At 46.7% G+C, this 20,736-nt stretch overlaps 1 pseudogene; it reads right to left on the reverse strand.

Annotated features, from left to right (window-relative positions):
• LOC129737381 (hydrocephalus-inducing protein homolog) overlaps window positions 1-20,736 on the reverse strand; it is a 68,180-nt pseudogene that overhangs the window by 6,822 nt on the left and 40,622 nt on the right.

Consider the following 20,736-nt stretch of genomic DNA (forward strand, 5'->3'; position numbering starts at 1 on the left):
TTCAAAGCACGGCTGTGCTCACAGCGAGCTGGGCAGAACTAGCTCGTTAAGCAACATTTCTCATTTGGAGCTGAAGCCAGGACACCCCACGCCAGGCAGCGTGCTGGGCATGGGTACGCGGGGAAAGGTGGCCAGCTGCAAGGAAAGCGCCGGTACCTGGCTGTGAGAGGCACGCCAACACCTCCTGGCCAACACCATCCACGCCCACCACCAGCGCCAGCTCGTATCGCCTCACCGTGTTGGAACACAGGGTGACCTGGTAGAGGAGAAGAGCGTCAGATACTTAATCACTGCCAGAAGCCATCAGCCACGCATGGTGTCCTCTGGCTCTCACCCACGGTCAGGAAAGGGAGCGATATTTTGCCTTAGTTCTCCTGCTGGTCCACGTGTAGACCACTGTCTTTCCGAGTAACAAAACTCTTCTGGCGATATCCGATTTATTAAGTACGCCTTGCATACCAGGGCATATGTAAGCTAAATTAAAGCACAATTCATGTTCTACTTGCCACTGGGACCAATTTTTACTCTCGACTACAACAGCATAAATCCAGAGGAAATCTGTTGACTTTCACAGAATGAGTCCAGCTTTACAGTGGGAAGCCGAGGGCAAAACGTGGCCCAGCAGCAGCTGTGCAGCTCACGGCTGCTGGAGCTTTTCCAGTCCTCGCTGCAGTGGATGCAACCATTCTGCTCCACACGAGAGGAAAGATAAGACCGGGAAGAATAGCAAACTGCTTTATGCAATGACATCTTTCTTTTAACAGTCACCTTCTGTCCCCATCCTTCCTCGGCCCACTTTAAATCAAATTGCTCTAAGCAGCTCAGACACACACGCGTGGCTTCTGTGCTTGACCGTAGGGTACACGATCCTTGGCTTACAACTTTGGAAACAAAACGGTGCTCCGCCCCAGAGTACCCCAGCTCACAAAAACCTAACACGAACACCGATCTCTTACTTGCGTTATGCCCAAAGCCAGCAGCACTACAGCCCTCCTGCGCACCAGTGAAGCTTCAGCTCCACCTGCTGAAGCACGTACGGCCGGGCTCGTGCCATACCTGGATACCCAGGGCTCCTTGGGAGCGGATGGTCCCCTTGCAGGGCATTATGGTGAATTCAGTTGGCTTGATGTGATGTTGGGCTCCCTTTCTCCAGGACGGGCAAGTGTTGTCTGATATCTGAGCAAAACTGGTGACGCTGCGCTGTCCTGAGCCTTCGCCAGGGATGCGAAGGTTGAAAGTCATGGGAACCAAGGAGGTGTTAGTGAGGCGACACGGCAGGGTGCGAGGAAAGCCTGGGAAGGTGAGACAAATATCAGTCAAGTCCCCGGCTATCCCGTGATTCCTGGTGTGACTCTCCTGTTAGGATAGACCGGTGCTTGTTGTTTATCTCTTTTCAGTGTGAATGAGAGGTAATGGAGAAGCTCAGGGAGGAGTGAGTTGTGACTGAAGTTGCTTTTTCCATGGATGGCACAGCTTGCTTCCTTGGCAATGGGCAGTGCCGTTGGTGCTGAAGAGCTGTCTCTACCTGTGAGGAGCTCTCTCACCTGCCCCCAAACCAGCCCCAACTCTTTCTCACTGATCAGTGTGCACCCAGACAGAGCATTTATTCTGAAAATTCAGTCTGTAAAATCCCCATTAACTCCATGAACATTCCCCCAGTTTTCAATATATGAAAGTAGGGCATTGTCATGTAAGGAAAAGAAAGGATGAGACCGGGCACTACAACATGATGCATTGCACTCTAATGCAGTTTCTCTAGGCAGGACCCTTAAGGCATCTCCTGTTTCTGGGCAACCAGACTGAGCACATGACAACTCGGCCCACCTCACTGCAGGCAAACCTGATGCTTCCTTAGAAATGAGCAGGAACTGTGTCTCACCTTACCTAACACACGGGGACATCACATCCACACTGCCTTTGATTACTGCCCACAAAGCCTGACATCACTCCAGCTCTGACACTTGCTTTCCACAACGGAAAACCAGTGGTACAACCACACTGGGTGAGGGGGTGGCTGTTCTGCAGAGGCAGGACACCAGCCCGCAGCTTGGTCTGGAGCGGACACCAGCTCTGCCAGAAGACACCTCCCATGCCCTGCTTACCAAGTGCTATTTGAATAAAGACAGGGAGGAAAACCACCCGCAGACACAGCAGATAGTTCCTCTGTGCCCAGCAGCAGTGACCATTGCCCACCGCCAGCAATTACTCCGGCAGGGAGGCGGGGGTGGGGCACAGAAAGGACATGCACCGACTGACCCACTGCACAGCCCCAAATGGGACCGAAGTCACCAGATGCAGACAACAGCCAGCAGCACAGTGACAAGAAGCAAAAATACAATAGCTGCCTTCAGCTGAAAAGGCCTTGTTAATGAAATCAGATTAAAGTAGGATGAACCTCCTATTACACAACCGCATTTCTGCCGGTGCGTTTCTTGTGGGTCTATTTATTCAAAAGGAAGCAGAGAAGTGGCCGAGTGGTGATGCAGGGAGAGGGGGAAGTGGCTCAGGGAAAGTATTGAGATTTCCTAGAAAGTCCACGAACCGCATGAAACCACAGAGGCATCCTGGGCACAGAATGATCATGGCCCTTCAATCAATCCCCAACTGATTTCACATGTAAACTTTAGATCATCTCAGTACAAAGCCTTTTCTCTGAGACTCGAGATGGAGAATCAGAATCTGCATTTCAGTGGAGATGCTCTGGGTGCTCAGCCACCGGCTCCGTCAGTGGAGCAGTGCTTCGGCTGGGGAAGGAGAAGGAGCCCACATCTCTGGAGACATCACTGCCCAAACCAATGCCGAGCTACTGCCTGGGCTTATTACCGGGCAGGTGATAACGAGGAGCCCTCACAGCACAAATTAACAGCTCACACTAAAGGTCAAGTGGGTAAGTGGTGTCCTCGCCTTGCAACAGGAACGTTCACCCTGAGCAGCCACAGGCTAGCGTGTGGCTCCAACTCCCTTCTCCTGCAGCCCCATCCCCTGGGCCCTTCTGGGACAAGGGCTTTCACCATCATTCTGCCGCCAAGGATTGGGAGGTTGGGGCTGAGCAGGCTCTGAGGGCACCAGGAAAATCCTGACTTTCTATTCCTTTGGTCCTGTTTGATCTCACGGCAGCAAAATACCACCTGAGCAAGCGGCAGCCCTGGTTCTAACACCCTGAAGGCTGCTGTGGAGGAACACAAGTGACAGACGCTCCCAAAGCGCTTCATTTCAGTAAGGCACAGACCTCCCCACCAGCGGTCCAAGCCCAGGGCACACTCACCAAAGGAGACGTCGCCGAATGGAGGGAAGGTACATGGAAAGGGAAAGTCGGTCCGATGACACAGCCCCTGTAATGACAAATGCAGAGGAGGAACTGGCTTGGTTAAAAAGAACTGCAAAGTGTTCGGCTTTTGTTACCACCGGGACGGATAGAAGCTGGTCTCAGCAGCACGGTGGGTTTCAAATCAACCCGTCACCCCTGCGCTCGGCACAGCATCCCTGTGCACAGGAGGCAGCCAAAGCAACGTGGTCAGCAGGTGGCAGCTGCTGAGGTGGCTCAGGGGACCAGGGCAGGCAGGGTACACCCCCAGGTTGCTGCTGGCCCAGTGAAGGACCCTGAACAAGTGATGGCTCTGTGCCTCAGTTTCCCCATCTGTCATGTGACGGGCAGAGCTGTCCATGCAGAAGCAGGTTCATTGTAACTAGCCCTCTCAGCCACAGGTTCCCTGCTTTGGTATCTCTTTGCTGGAACTGGCCTTTCCATGGCCTAGATGGACATCTTCCTCAGACCTTATTCCACACTACCATTATGCGTGCAGGATTTTGAGGCACGAATCCACAGGAGCCCCAGACATCTACTGAGAAACGCAGCACAAGTTCTACACAGTGGATGGCGGAATCTTGGAGGAAAGTATCAGCCTGTCACCAGTGCACCGGCTGACACATCCAAGAGCAAGACTGTTTGCACCACCAAACATGAGTGTCCTGAAGCCACCACACCAGCCCGCCCATCCCTAAATTCAGAGAGGTTCCAAACTCCCAAACTCACCAACATCCACTGAAATCAGCACTTGAAGCTGCACAACATTCATTAATTTCATGGTTGATGCCAATCAATGCCAGCTCTGCCTCTTGGTGAAAAAAACAAATACAGATCAAGGAGCACAGTGACCCGTGCCTCCTAGTTTTATTCACAGGACTGCCACCGGGTCTCTCGTACACATGAACAGACCCCAGCCTCCCGCAGGAGGGACCTGCACTCACCCGTGGTGTCCCAGTTCCAGCATCCCTTTCTAAAGAGCAAAAGAACAAGCGTTCAGGACCTCGTCAGGTCTGTTTCCAAGCAAAGAGTGATCACCTATGGTTTGGGCATCTTCTGACTGCACAATCAAAAAGCACTCAAAATCTGACTTTCAGGAGTTTCAATCCCATGCTAATTCTCGATTCCTGGAGCTGAATCAGTTCCTGAGAACAAGTTAGGTAGCAAACCCCTTCTGGCAATGAGGTTCCCTCTCCAAGGACCTCACGTAATCAGACTTAACCTGCCAAGCCCCAGCATCCTACTCTGGATGGAGCAAAGGGAGCAGACATGCTTTCCGTAATAGCACTTGCCAAAAGACAATAGAAAACTGCCTCCAAACCAGCCACAACTGGGTCTCACACTGGGAAACTGCCAAGGGTGAGCCTTGCAGCGAGGGGGGAAATAACTGCCGTTTCTGCTGAGCACACAGGAGCTGTGCTCAAGGAAGTCAGACCTGAAGGACTGCCCAGAGGGCTCGGCCAAGCAGCCAGCCCAGAGCCCTGTGCGCTACAGCCGGTAACAGCGCAGCTTGCAAGAGAACGGGGGAAGAGGGCAGTCTTTATGGCAACAGCCACATCTTCCAATAGTGCTTCTGAAGGGAGATCGGGGTCCTCGCAGAACAGGAAGGAGCACAAGGTAGGAGAGGAACCACCTGCACTCCCACCGCTGTTCCTTCCTCTGCAGCCCCATGTCCCACCAGCCAGCTCACCTCCACTCAAAAGAACTGGGAGTTTTTCCCTCCCTGGAGAACTAAATCCAGTGCACAACCCCCCCTGAAGAGGGAGGCTCGGCTTGCCCCGGTGGGTGGGCATCTCAAAAGCATTTGAAACAAACAGCTTGAGTTGTGGGGCTGGAGAATGAGAGATAAGGGCTGGACAGGGGTCCTTGGAACAAAGGCAAGACAGAAAGCAAGGAGGCAGATGCCATCTCGAGGAGAGGAGTCTGCAGTGGGAATTACTGTGGAGGCACCCCCCAGGCTCCTGTAACCCTCCTCACCTGACGGTCAAGGTCACGGGCTCAGGGGACCCATCCACACTGAACCGGAATCCTTCTGTGAACTGCCCCAGGGCGGTGGAACTGAAGGAGATCTGGATGACTTGGAGGACATCTGGTAAAACGATGCCCTCCTGGGGGAGAAAGGAGAAGCAGGAGCCCAGAGCGGTCGCCGGAAGGACCAACTTGGAGGGGGCATCAATGACTCCTTTGTTAAACAGGATCACCTGCAGCAGCAAGAAAGCAAAATGGAAATACATGAGGAATCTTCTTTCCTTACAGAAGGCTGATTTGTTTTCTAATTAAACTTCTACAAAAGGCAGAAGATGCTGTGTGCTGCTGCTTGGCTGAAGCCAAAGAAAACACAACAGGACAGTTTCTGCCTTTGGGTTTTTGCATGCAAAAAAACCCCGTGATAACTTCACATAAACAGAGTCACTCTGGGTTTATTCCACTGACACAGAGCAGTCCGCTTGGACTTGCAGGGCTGAGGATGTGCTCAGCATCACCAAGGCGATGCAGACCTGCCCCAAAGAGCAGCAAAGGGCGGTCGCAGCATTACAGCGAATCGTCACCTAACTGCTCCCGCTCCAGATGAGCCCAGTCCTGCCAAGGACAAAACACATTCAGCTCCCGTTACAGCCAGCAAGTTTACTGGATGTAGAAAATACCTTGGGACAGCCCCATAACCAGCTTCAGCAGCACTCCCCGACTCTGCTAGGGTACGTCAGTGAGGCGCATTTTGTTCTTTTCTTTGATCTGAGAGTCTCTTTGTCTTTGCTCAACCAGACATGTCAAGAAAGGATGAGAGTGAGGGGCATAGCAGCTCCACCTGCTCTAAAGAATCTCTTTCATAAATATTCACAGCCATCATCTACTAATTTACCATTATTTACTGTTCCAACAAGCTACACAATCCTGCAGCATTTGCTGAGATTCAGCAAGAAATGCCCACACCTGCCTGTGAGTATCAGCACACTGGTGGTCACCAAACCTACCCAAAGCAAAGCTCTACAGTTTCCGAAGGCTGCAGGTGAAATCCGGCCATTTCTGTGGACTTATCTACCTGCTTGGCAGTTATTTTCCCTAAGTTTTGTCCTTGCAAAACCTGTCAGAAAAACTGAGACAGAAGCAGAGGTACAGCCCTTATTTTTTTAATTTTGCAGCTGCTGTTGAAAACATTCCTGTATTCAAATTCTGCACTGGTAACTTGGAAACTACTCATATGTTTTACACCTTAATTACAAATTGCACTTAGGGATCCTACACTGAAGTTTACCTCCAGTCTGGCTACTTAATACAGCACTTGGAGTATCATCTACTTATTCACATTTTCTCCAGTAATGAAACCAACACATTGATATATATAGAATCAATAAAGAATCAGCATTAAAAAATGCATACATACAGTGCACAATATTTTGGCAAGAAAACACCTTAACGTGTCCTTCCCTGCAACAGTCAAGCTTTTGAAAGTGTCTGGCACGATGTACTGCCTCATTTTCTACCGCCTCCAGTTGCTGTATCTTGGGGGTTTTTTTGGTTGGTTTTTTTTTGAGAAAACTTGCCACCATCGGCGGGGGAGGCAAATACCCAGAAAGCTCCTCTGCTTCATTTCCAGAACTGCTCTGCTCTGTTCACAGAGCCAGAGGTGCACCAGGTCTGAAGGGTGGCAGGAGGCTGCTCAGCAGGGACAGCGCTCCCGGTGCCTGCGCGGGCAGCTCTGCGCGGGGAGGCTGCCCGGCTTCCCTCCGGCGCCAGGATCCAGCAAGTTGCGCTTCACTGAAAGGTGTTTGCAACGGACTCGAGTCGGAACACAACACCTTTGTTCCAGCTGCTTTTTAACTGCCAGGGTACCAGGGCGCAGTGCATCTAGGGCTGAAACAAAAGCCTCTGGATCCTGACCTTTTTGACCCGGTGTTGCTTTCATGTGTCAAGGGCTGGATTTTCTGCATGAAGCCTCCCAGCTGGTCTCAAAGGGAGGTTGCCAAAACGCAGGGATCGGGGCTTTGTGGACAACATACACACCTTTCAGACCCCATCAAAACTATCCAGATTCTGCAAAAACTCCCACATTTAACTTACATCAAATAATGCGTGCACATAACTGCCTGTGTTGCCAGAAATCCAGCAGGTGCACAAAGCTCACTGCTGCCCCAGGGGCCATCAGGATCCACCCCAACCCCAGCAAGCCCCACTGCTCACCTCGTAGCTGGGGGCTGATGCAACAAAAACCTTCCCGATGTCCAGCTGGTCAAAGCTGAAGCGCAGCTGGGGCCCTATGCCGCTCCCTTTGATGCGCAGGGGCAGCCTGGTCTCACGGCCTGGGGAGAGGTTGCCATGTCAGTACAGAATTCCTTCGGTTCGCCTGGATTTTCCAGGCAGCCTCAGAGCCAGTCCCTGACTCCGGGCTGGGTGGCACCAGCACTAGATGCTCCGCGAGAAGATACGGGACCCTTCTCTTCCCTCAGCAGATCAACTTTGCGGCTGGTTTCTAACTTCTGACGGAGCCCTTGGGCTGGTTTGTAACTTAGCAATCAGTTTGCACCCTCAGAAAGTGATGCTGCATATAAAACATGATTTCTGAATTCCTTCCCATGCACTTAAACGAGCTTTGAAATCCATTCAGAGAAGGCACAAAGCTCACAAAACAGAGCCGGAGAGAAAAATCTGCTGTCTGTATCGCTGCAATCGGAGACGACCGCACAGGAGCTGAGAAGTATGAGCCCAAGCAAGGCAGAGCAGCCTGCTGACAGCGATACCCCAGCAGCCTGCTGACAGCGACACACGCACCCGAGCGCTGCCTCAAGCAGGCAGAGCATCTCAGCCACCACCTGCGCCTAACGTAGGGCTCCGTACCGGGGTGCTCCAGGGCTCACCGCCTGCAGCAGCGCCTTGTTAAGACGGGGCTTTACGGTCTCCAGAGAGCAGCACTCACCTGTTCCCACCATCAAACCAAGAGCTCAGCTTTGTAAAGACGCCCCACCTGAAGCATACTGAGCAGTTACGGAAAACCAGCCTCCTCGCTACTGAAACCAGATAAGCTCTAAGTGTACTGCTAACACACATATCCCTTGCTGCAAAGGCAACTGAGACCACAAGGCTTACAGCTGAACTCCAGGATGCTGAGTTTCTTCCTTAAGTCTGCTAAGATGGCATAGTGCGGGATCTTTCAGTCTGAAGCCTTTCTTGAACCACTGGAGCAGCCTAAAGTGCCTGAATTCTAGCTCAGATTTTGGCTTAGGTCCCCCTGCTGTTATAGATTTGCTAATAAGTTAAGATTGATTGACTTTATTTGATTGATTATTTGATTTTATAAAATCAATCATGTAATAGAAATATAAGAGGATAAGAAAATATATTTTAATGAAACTTATAGTTATAGTAAAAAGCGGCTATAGAAAATCCTCTGTACAGCCCCGTACCAAGGCCGGAGGAATTGGTCAGAATCACCTAGTAGGAATGTTTAGAACTTAGATAACAGACTTAAGATTTGAGATGATTGTTTATATGTAACCTAGGAGGATGTACTAAAATGTCAAAATGAGAATTTATGTGAACTGGGAAGAGTCGAGTGAAGCAACCCATAGTTGCCGGCCAAGAAACAGTTACCTCAAGTGGCAGGTAATTCCGGCAGGGGGAGATCGAGACCACCGACTCACATACCACCTACCCAAATCGTACCCCAGACCCATTTCCGGACCTTTCTAACCTTTACTGCGCAGAATCGGATATGGGAGGAGAGTATGTTAATGATTTATGGGAAATCTTACGATTATGCATGAATATTTAATGAATATGGATGAATGAGTTCTATACAAGGTGTATGATTTTGAACCATGGTGTGCGTCGATCGTGAGGGGACTCACTCACGCACCCGGCCGTCCATAAAGAAATGTCTGCTTATCTACATCACATTGGTGTCGGTAAGTTCTTCATTCCGAGATTTCGGTAACAGTTTTGGCGACCCAGATGGGACCTCGCTGAAGGAGACCGGAGGAGTCGGGGACCTGATCGGTTCCAGCCGGCACCGAGGATTTCTCGGGGACACCCATCGATCCCCGATCCCTAAGGCTCTTCGCGACGTTCCCTGGATTTTGGTAAGACACTTCTTCTTGTAATTGTAGTAAGTGGGTAGGAGTCCCACTATAATAAGCGTATGGTAAGGAGTGGGTTGGAGACCCACCAGTGGGTTTGAGTCTCACTGAGTAAGTCTGCCTGTCAGACGCGGTGAGAGCTGCGCAGGCTTGGACTATAAGGATCCTTGTGGAAGAGGAAGCCTAGGCGCCTGCCCGTAAGACATAAGCGAAAGCTATTGCAGGGTTGGACAAAAGTGGAAACAAGAGAACCTACATGCTCTAGTGTTCTCTAAGGTAGTGCCTCTAACAAGAAGTTAGGAGGGGTTTTTCTTCTGATACAGAATTGTTTATTGTGTCTGTGTATCGAGAAGAAAATTAAGAAGTGTATAATATTGTGTTTTATGTCTTTGTTTAAAGTAACAATTGTGGAAAAGTGTGAGTGTGGCTGTAAGGGTGAGACGTGCAATTAAGCACGAAAGCGAGTGTGCAGCGTGGATCCGCGGATCGGGGAGACAGAGTTGAATAATTGTGTATTGTACTGTGAGTGATTATACCATGGCATCTAAGTTAACTCGGTTGTTTAAAAGTAAAAGCATGCGTAATCTTGCTGTAAATGATAAAATCCCGAAAAATTCTCCATTGGGATGTTCATTGGCACATTGGGGAGATTTATATGAGGATTTGCCAAAAAGCCAGATGATTGAGTATTGTAATAATTGGTGGCCTCTGTATACATTGGAAAATCAGGAAAAGTGGCCCATAAATGGAACACTGAATTATAATACTATTCTGCAGTTAATGTTATACTGTAAAAGGGAAGGGAAATGGAGTGAAATGCCATATGTGGATTTGTTCTTTTACCTGAGACAGAGAAAAGACTGGCAGGATGAATGCAAGTTAACTGATGGAGATAATTTTGTGATGGCTGTAACTGCTGATAACAAGAAAGTAAAAAGGTGTTGCTCAACTTGTGAGATCGGGAAAGGTTGTTTAAAGAAAAAGATTGTCACTGAGAGTGATGATGGACCAGAATTAGATATATCCCCTCTTAGGAGAGAAAGGAATCAGGGTCGAGAATCTAGGGCACGAGAACAGGCGATTGAACCGGATAGCAGTGGAACAGGAGATGTGGAAGAGAGATTATCGGAGATTGTAATTCATACTCCTGTTTCACGGAGAACTCGGCAACAGACACAGACTATAGCTCCCCTGCGACAGGGAGTTGGTAGTGATGGACCGGTCTATGTGAAAGTACCTTTTACAGCTATGGATTTGATGACTTGGAAGCAGGCAGCAGGAAATTATAGAGAAGATCCTGAAAAAGTGGGCAAGGTGGCAGATACTATAACTAGAACACAGAATCCAGACTGGAATGATTTACAGGTGATCCTGGATAATGTGTTAGATGATACAGAGAAGCAAATGGTATTAAAAGCTGGTAAAGCTCAGGCAGAGTTGGATGTGATGAGTGGAATTACAGGTGGAACAATAGAACAGAATTTTCCATCTGGGGATCCGCAGTGGGATCCAAATAATGTAACACATAGAGAAAGACTGAGACGGTATCAGAAATGGGTTTTATATGGGATTAGACATGCCATGCCTAAATCTCTGAATTGGTCTAAATTATATGAAGTAAGACAAGATAAAAATGAATCTCCCTCAGCATTTTGGGAACGATTAAAGGAAGCTGCCAGAAAACATACTGATTTGAGGGTGGAAACAGAGGCAGCACAAATGCAACTGGCTTTGATTTTTATGGGGCAATCGGCACCAGATATAAGGAAAAAACTCCAGAAACTGGAGGGAGAGAATTCAAGGAGTTTGAATACAATGCTGGAAGTCGCATGGAGGGTATATAACAACAGAGAAAGAGAAGAAAGAAAATCAAGGAGAACAGATTTATTGGCAGTAATGACAGGAACGGTAGACAGAGGAAGGGGCAGAGGAAGAGGACAAGGATTTAATGGGAGGGGAGGTTGTATGCACTGTGGCCATCGGAAATTTAATACCCCCTTAGGAGTAAATCAGTGTGCTTTGTGTAGAGAGGAAGGACATTGGAAAAAGGATTGCCCTAGAAACAAGAGTGTTTCTCACGACCTTGCCAAGGTAATGATTTTAGACGACTGAAGGGGACCGGAGGGGAACCCAGCTGAACCTCTGGTTAAAATTTAGCTGGGAGATAAAGAAGTTAAATTTTTAGTAGATACAGGAGCGACATTTTCAGTATTAAATACATGTAAAGGAAAAATAGGAACAAAACCAGCCAATATAATAGGAGCAACAGGGAAAGAAGAGAACCAGGCCATTCCTACAACACCTAGATTTGAAATTTGGAAATAAGATAATTACACATGAATTTTTGTATGTACCAGAATGTCCGATACCCTTGTTAGGAAGAGATTTGTTGTCTAAATTAAATGCACAAATTGTTTTTGATGAAGGAGAACTTTTCTTGAAAATACCCGAGTCAAAAACGGGAGAAATCTTGATGACACAAGAAAGAGTAAAGGAACAAGAAATTCCACCGGAGGTGGATTTGGCAGTGATCCCTACTGTATGGGAAACAGATATTCCTGGTAAATCGAAACTAGCAGAGCCTGTTAAAATAGATTTGAAGGAAGGCGCAGGAACAGTGAGAATTAAACAATATCCAATCAAACCGGAAGTGAGACAGGAATTGAAGAAATTGAGTGATAAATTTTTGGAGTATAACATTTTGGAAGAATGTGAATCTGAGTATAAGACTCCTATTTTACCAGTCAGAAAACCCTCGGGTGAATATAGGCTGGTACAAGACTTGAGAGCAGTAAATCAACTAGTTAAGGACATTTATCCTGTAGTAGCAAACCCTTATACACTGTTAACAGCATTAAGGGACACTTATCAACGGTTTACAGTGCTTGATTTAAAAGATGCTTTCTTTTGTATACCTTTGGAAAAAGAAAGCAGAAAACTGTTTGCTTTTGAATGGGAAAATCCTCAAACCGGGCGAAAGATGCAGTTGACATGGACTAGATTACCCCAAGGATTTAAAAACAGTCCAACTATCTTTGGAAATCAATTAGCAAAGGAACCTGAAATGTGGAAACAGGATAAATCAAGAGCTGGGCATTTACTTTTACAATATGTGGATGACATATTGATTGCTACAGAAGAAAGACTTACCTGTATACAGGTGACTATCGACCTCTTGAATTTCCTGGGACTAAATGGATACAAAGTGTCCAGGAAGAAAGCCCAGACAGCCCGCCAGACTGTGATATATCTGGGCTTTGAGATTTCAGAAGGACAACGACAATTAGGAAAAGATCGCAAAGAAGCTATTTGTGGTATACCTGAGCCGAGAAATATTCATGAACTCAGAGCATTTTTGGGAATGACTGGGTGGTGTCGCCTTTGGATCATGAACTATGGGCTAATAGCTAAACCGCTGTACGAGGCCCAAAAGAACTCTCCCTTTGCATGGGGCCCACAACAACAAAAGGCTTTTGTAGAGTTGAAACGTGCCTTAATGTCTGCACCTGCCCTGGGACTGCCAGATCCAACCAAAGATTTCCAGTTGTTTGTTCATGAAAGGCAACACCTTGCACTGGGCGTGTTAACCCAGAGGATAGGAAGCTGGAAACGACCAGTCGGATATTTCTCTAAACAACTGGACACAGTGAGTAGAGGGTGGCCAAACTGCCTTTGAGCAGTGGCAGCAACAGTGATGCTCATACAAGAAGCTCGGAAATTGACTTTGGGAAGAACAATAACAGTCTATGCCCCACACATGGTGATAACTGTCCTAGAACAGAAGGGGGGACACTGGCTGTCTCCCAGCCAAATGATGAAGTACCAGGTGGTATTGACTGAACAGGATGATGTGATTCTAAAGACAACTAACCTGGTAAATCCTGCAGTATTTTTAAGTTACATACAGGAAGAAGGACGACTGGAGCATGATTGCTTGGCTGCCATCGAGTATGTTTATTCCAGTCATGAAGATCTGAAGGATGTACCACTGGAGCGACCAGACTGGGAACTGTATAGTGATGGAAGCAGCTTCATGGAACAAGGAGTCCGATACGCCGGATATGCGGTAACAACAGAGACTACAGTTATAGAAGCAGGAGCATTGGCGAGTACCATATCAGCCCAAAAGGCGGAACTCATCGCTTTAATTCGAGCCTTAGAGATAAGCAAAGACAAGAAAGTAAATATCTGGACTGACTCAAAATATGCCTTTGGGGTAGTGCATGTCCATGGAGCTTTGTGGAAAGAGAGGGGGTTATTGTCCTCTCAAGGATCAAACATTAAGCATCAAACAGAAATTTTATGATTATTGCAAGCAGTTCAAAGGCCAGATCAAGTAGCAATCATGCACTGTAAGGCACACCAGATTGGGAATACAAAAATAATAGCTGGGAATAATTTAGCTGATAGAACAGCAAAAAAGGTAGCAAAGAAACAAGCATTGCAAATGGCAATAATTCCTTCTAAAACAGCAACCCTTCCTAGGGAAAACCCGAGATATTCAGAGGAAGATGACAAATTGAGTCCGTTATTAAATGCTAAGAAAAACTTAGCGGGATGGTGGGTAACTCCTAATGGACAGGTAGTAATTCCACCTCTTGTGATGAGAGAGAGAATTCAAACGAGACATCAGGAATGTCACTGGGGAGCAGAAGCCTTAGTAACATCTTTACGAAAACAAGTAATATCAGTTAAGATGTTGGGAATAGCTAAAATGGTAACTGCAAAGTGTGAAGTATGTTTGAAAAATAATCCAATGATTAAGAAAAAGGTTCAAATGGGTAGACTGAAATCTGGTGTAGAACCTGGAGATGATTGGCAAGTAGAATTTTCAGAGCTACCCAGACAAAATGGGTACCAGTACATCCTGGTAGGGGTTGATACTTTTACAGGATGCCCAGAAGCCCTTCCCTGTCGCACTACACAAGCAAAAGAAGTGGTGAAGTGGTTATTACAAGAAATAATTCTGAGATTTGGAGTTCCTATTGGAATTTCTTCTGACAGAGGTCCACACTTTGTTGCTGAAGTAGTCCAAAGTGTTAGCAAAGTATTGGGTATTAATTGTGACCTACATTTATCTTGGAGACCCCAATCTAGTGGGAAAGTGGAAAGGATGAATCAAACTTTGAAACCACAAATAAGTAAAATTTGTCAAGAAACCAGTCTAAAGTGGCCTCAGGCGCTTCCATTGGCATTATTACGTATCAGGGTACAGCCAAAGAGTGGAACCTCACTCAGTCCTTATGAATTATTATATGGAAAACCATATGAGTCTCCAGAACCAAATCCAAACGTACATGTAAAAGGAAAGCAGGATGTATATAACTATTTGCTTTCTCTAGGAAAAACTCCGGCTGCAATTCGGAGTGCAGTAATTTGGAATAGACCTTTATCCCTGGAAAATTCAGTGCATGATTTCCAACCAGGAGATTATGTCTATGTGAAGACCTGGACCTCTGAACCTTTACAGGAACGTTGGAAAGCACCTTTCCAAGTACTGTTAACCACTTTTACGGCTATCAAGATAGCAGAATCGGATGCTTGGATCCATTATACTCGAGTGAAGAAAGCACCTATTCCATGGAAGATTATCAACCGTGACCCAAAGACTTTAAATTTGACTTTGAAAAATGTCTAATTTTTCATATCAGGTTATGATCGTTCTTTGGATTCCATTTGGGTTGGTAGTGTTGGCAGGATCATGGGCTGACTTGGTGGACAGGAATGAAAGACAAATAGAGACAGAACAAGTGATTGAAATTCCCAAACAAACGGCTGAGGAAAATTTGATGGTAGGATTGATTAAAGGATTTGCCAATTTACAAAATGTTATGCAGATCACTGCTTGTTTACCAATACCGAGGGCAGTAGGTGAATCTATTCCATGGGGAATCTTAACCATGAATCTGACCAAATTAGAATATGAAAATGAGACAATGGATTGTAAACAAGAACCTAGGGAAACTTGGGAATTGCAAAAGGTTAAAGTTGGGGAAGAATCACCAGTATATTCAACCATTTGGGAATGTAAAGGATGATCTGTAGCTAAACCGGGATTATATGGAGATTTAGGGAACAAGGGATGGTGTTACTAGCCTAAAATGGCTACAACAAACACCAGTGTATGGATAACCGAGACAAAATGTGAGAAAAAGAATCGAACCCTACAGGAAAAGGAAATAGTTTGGGATTCGGTTTGGTCTATGACCTTATATTCCCATTTTCAGTATATGGCAAAAACTCCTTGGTGTTTTACCTGGGATGGAAAAGTGTTTTCAGTATTACCCTGGGTCAATGATAGATCAACTCCATTGGGAGAAAAGGAGAATAAAATAGTGCCATGGTGGAAATGTGAAAAAGTGTATGATTGTAGCAATGCAGACTTAATAATTCAAAGAATCCCTCCTTTGGCTGCCGCTTTAAAATATGGTTGTTTTTGTCGAGGTCTTAAGAATACTCTCAATCTATCTAGCGCCTATATACCCAGAAGAGGAATTATGTTTAGTTGTAGAAAATCTACTATTCAAAGTCCAGGACATTTAATTTGGGCATTGAGTGATGGAACCTGGACAACTCATCTACCATTAGATGGTAAAGTGAAACAAATAACGTTAGGCGTGCCAACATTGTGTCCGATTTGGAAGAAATCACCGTTTAGAGGATCTCTAGAAAATTTAGAACTGAAACGAACAAAGAGATCTGAGACAAATGATGATACTTGGAATGAACCATCTACAGGAGTGAAAATTGGCTGGGCACGTGAATCACTTTTAAATCCTATAGCATCATATAGAAACAGAGCATGGCTTTATAAGTTAACTGGTCAAGTGGAAAAATTAGCAAACGTTACCAAAAAGGGGTTTAAGGAATTGAATATACAATTACAGGCGACCTCTAGAATGACTTTACAAAATAGAATGGCACTAGATATGCTCCTACTTAAAGAACATGGAGTATGTGGATATCTCAAAGATAAACTGGACCACTGTTGCATCCCCATTTCAAATGTCACACAAGATGTGGAACATGATTTGGATTTATTAGATAAAATTGAAAAAGAAACAGAATCAATTCAAGAAGATATGTCAGAAGACTGGTTAGGGAAAATTTTTAACAAATTAGGAAGGAACTTGAGCTCTTGGATACAATCCCTAATCAAAACTTTGTTTCTGTTACTGATTGTCTTTTTGATGATCATGTTGGTATATGCATGTTTGAAGAAGCAGTTTACCAATAGAATTGCAATCAATCGTATGATCATGAGAGAAGTACCAACCAGTCCACCAAGGTATAGCCCACCACCAAAATATGTTGAAACAAATGATATGTAAATAATGTGAAAGTATTGAAATAATGATTTTCAACACTTTCAAAGGGGGGAAATGTTATAGATTTGCTAATAAGTTAAGATTGATTGACTTTATTTGATTGATTATTTGATTTTATAAAATCAATCATGTAATAGAAATATAAGAGGATGGGGAAATGTTATAGATTTGCTAATAAGTTAAGATTGACTTTATTTGATTGATTATTTGATTTTATAAAATCAATCATGTAATAGAAATATAAGAGGATAAGAAAATATATTTTAATGAAACTTACAGTTATAGTAAAAGGCGGCTATAGAAAACCCTCTGTACAGCCCCGTACCAAGGCCGGAGGAATTGGTCAGAATCACCTAGTAGGAATGTTTAGAACTTAGATAACAGACTTAAGATTTGAGATGATTGTTTATATGTAACCTAGGAGGATGTACTAAAATGTCAAAATGAGAATTTATGTGAACTGGGAAGAGTCGAGTGAAGCAACCCACAGTTGCCGGCCAAGAAACAGTTACCTCAAGTGGCAGGTAATTCCGGCAGGGGGAGATCGAGACCACCGACTCACATACCACCTACCCAAATCGTACCCCAGACCCATTTCCGGACCTTTCTAACCTTTACTGCGCAGAATCGGGTACGAGAGGAGAGTATGTTAATGATTTATGGGAAATCTTACGATTATGCATGAATATTTAATGAATATGTATGAATGAGTTCTATACAAGGTGTATGATTTTGAACCATGGTGTGCGTCGATCGTGAGGGGACTCACTCACGCACCCGGCCGTCCATAAAGAAATGTCTGCTTATCTACATCACATTGGTGTCGATAAGTTCTTCATTCCGAGATTTCGGTAACACTGCCATCCCATTCTACTCTTGTACGGAAAGCGAGTAGCACAAGGAGCAGAAGATAGCCCCAGAAGTTGTACACAACCGTCACTGTGGCTTTTGTGCAAAACTATTCCTCTATCCTTTGAGCTCCTTTTGTGTGACACCCACCATTAACTAAAGCTTAGGGACTGAAAGTTGATTTCTTTTTTTATAAAAGTCTGCTGCTTAGCCATTCCAGAATGTCCAAACCAACTTCTTACTGCAAAGAGCAGCCCACGTGTGACTAGATCACAACTCGGAAAAAACCCTCCTGGAACAGCCTTTTCAGTGATCCCTGACTTTGGGCTTGCAACCGTGGCACGGGGATGTTTGATCACATCCAAAGCCAGAAAGGAAGAGCTAGGGAGCTTTTGCTGAATTCAGTGGTTTTTCAGTGGATCCAGCCAAAGCCCAGCTGACAGCAGAGATGAGTTACACTTCACAGCTCAGGCACGCATCAGAGGGCTGTGTACTTCTATTGCACAGACACCCGAAAAGAGGCAGTACTGGGTGCTCGCTGTTCAGAAGATTTTTCCATCTTGCATCACATGTGGCCTAATTTTCATTAAAAACTTGATGTTCTAAACCATCAAAGCTCTTAGGAAATGACAAAGATTTCCAAGGGACAAGTTTTGCCCATAATCATGGGTGAGGCATGCCCCACGGCCACTATCATCAAAAAAAATCAGTGGCCATTCTTTCCCTTCTGCAGCAGGCCCTCAGCCTCTCCTGGAAGGTCTGCGGAAGCTATCCTTTCTTCTGCCCCTACATTGATGCTGGAACTTTAGGAAACCCTGGGAGTTTTACGCTCTCTCCTTCCAGGTGAACCTCAGAGAGTGCTCTCCTGAAAGGAGGAGGAGCAGAGTAAAATACAGACCATTCAGGACAGCCGAGAGAAAAAGAAAGAAAAAAGAGAGTATGTCCCGCTCCTCGCCAGCAGCTGGGGCTTCCAGGAGCACCCAGCCGCTGGCCAAGGCCTGGGTACCCCGGGCTGGGACCGTGTGATGCCCCCACCACAGCATGTCCCAGAGCACATGGACCAGGGCATGGAGGGGCCGCAGCCTCCTTGTCCTCAGTCCCAAAGCCACACCTGGTTCTGTGGAGTGAGAATTCGGATCTCAGTCGGGTTAACACCTTGGCACATCATGGAGGGATTACAACTCGGCATTCAAAGAAACAGGGGTGTGGGTGGCCCAACAGCACAGAACTGTTTCCCAAGTCCCTAACTTCTGCTGCTTTCTGGCACTCATCTTTTTGCCCACGGAACGTCCCCAGGTTTTGAGGTTGGTTTTGAACGTGATTCTCAACCAACCACATCAACACAGAGATCCAGCTTTACACGATGTAGGACACGGCAAGTGAAGGAGGGATCAGCACTTAGGATTTTGCTTCTCCCTGCAAAAGCGGCTTAGAAATGGGTTTTGGAAGAAATCAGATGTAACCCAGTACATTTCCACATCCAGAAAAAAACAACAAAAAAAGAATTTTAGGTGATTGAGCCCCCCCACCACGTGCTTCCTTCCAGCACTCAAGAGCCATGGCTTTATTTGCATGAATAACTAAGAAAGTTCATTTTGAGCTTAAACAAAACAAATTTCAAACCACTTCTTAACCGCTGGCTTTGCAAGTTGCACAGTGCTGATGAGTTCTGTAAATCACCTGATCCGGAAGCGTTCGGCTAAGCAATTTATGGAGGCAACTGCAAAAACACACATGGAGGCCAGCCACTTCCCCGTGGGGCTCGAGATCCAACTGCAATTTCACAGTGCTGCACTAGGGCAAAGCTACTAAATATTCCCTGCAAGGGGCACACGCTGTCTGCAAATCGTCCTCCAAAGGGATCTGTGACTGGCATGCAAATGCACGAGGAAGGCTGTCACACTGCTCAGAGTCGTCAAGAAGCAAAATTAATGACTCCCTAGTTAAAGATCACGGGTTTCTTCTTTAAACTCTTTTTGCACCCTGGGACAGTCTCCACCCTGACGATACAGCGGCTCAGCTCTGTTTTGTGAGGGATGGGGGGTAGGTGACCTCCTTGAGGTCCTCTCCCAAGGGGCCCATGGAAGAGTTCAGATTTCCTGAGGGACCACGAGGGTTTTTCCAGAGCAGGCTCCTCTTTCTAAACACCGATCGCTTGCCCAGCTCTGTTTCCTGTAACTCCCAGGTTGCATGTAAGTAATTTTCCTATTTCTCTGCCACAACAACAACAAAAGCTCTCCAGGCACAACCCCTGGAGATCCCTGCAGCAAAGTGATGGACAGCCCCACCACCACAGCAAAAATCCCAGGGCCAGGAGCACAGCGCTGAGCCAGTTTTCCCTTGGGAGCAGCTTTTTAAATCAACCCTTTCCTTCCACAGCTCTAACAACTGCAGCTGGCGGCCAGGAAGGCGGTTTGTTAACACGAGCCCTGGTTAATTACTGTAGGTGGCATCTGCCAAGTAAACCCTGCGCAATTACCGTATCAATAAAAAGCTGTTTCATGGCCTTTGTATCTGTCAGCTTGGAGCAGTAAGGAATGGCTCGAAGCAGCTGGGTTAGTGATCTCAGCACCCTCCAGAACGGGAGCCTGGCTGCTGGGGACCACGGGCCTCGCACCTCCTTCCTCTTAGATGGGGAAAACCAGAGCGTTCCCTGGATGGAAATCTGACAGGGACCTCCCACTCCTGAAAAACACCTCAAGCAGCACCACACGGACGGAGAGGAAGGACAAGGTAACCTGAACCACGGAGCTTGCTGCAGGCATTCCCTGCCCCGTGCCAGCACAGCAAGGCCATCACCTCTGTAAGGGCAAAGGCGGCGTAACTCGGTGGGTCAGTGATAACCGCTCCCAGAAAAAGACCTGACAGCACTTCTGTCAGCCGGGAGGAGCATAAAGCTTGTCTAGCAGGCTGCTCGCACTCTGACTTCTGGGGAGGGTGCTCACCCTGCTGAGGGCAGCGAGCCCTGTAACACGCGACCCAGATGAAGCAGAGACTTGAGCCACGAGGTGACGATTCCCACGCAGGGACAGCAGCACACGTGTGGTACGTTCACAGACACCCTGCGCTCAGCAGGGCTCAGCCACTACGGTCTGGCAGCGCCTGGAGAGCGGGAGGTGACCCAGGGGCAGGGAGCACGTTTCACTCAGCTCCTACCGCCTCAGGAGCCCGATGGTGCATCCAC

This window comes from Falco cherrug, chromosome 14, assembly GCF_023634085.1.
Source record: "Falco cherrug isolate bFalChe1 chromosome 14, bFalChe1.pri, whole genome shotgun sequence".
In the NCBI taxonomy this organism is placed as follows: Eukaryota; Metazoa; Chordata; class Aves; order Falconiformes; family Falconidae; genus Falco; species Falco cherrug.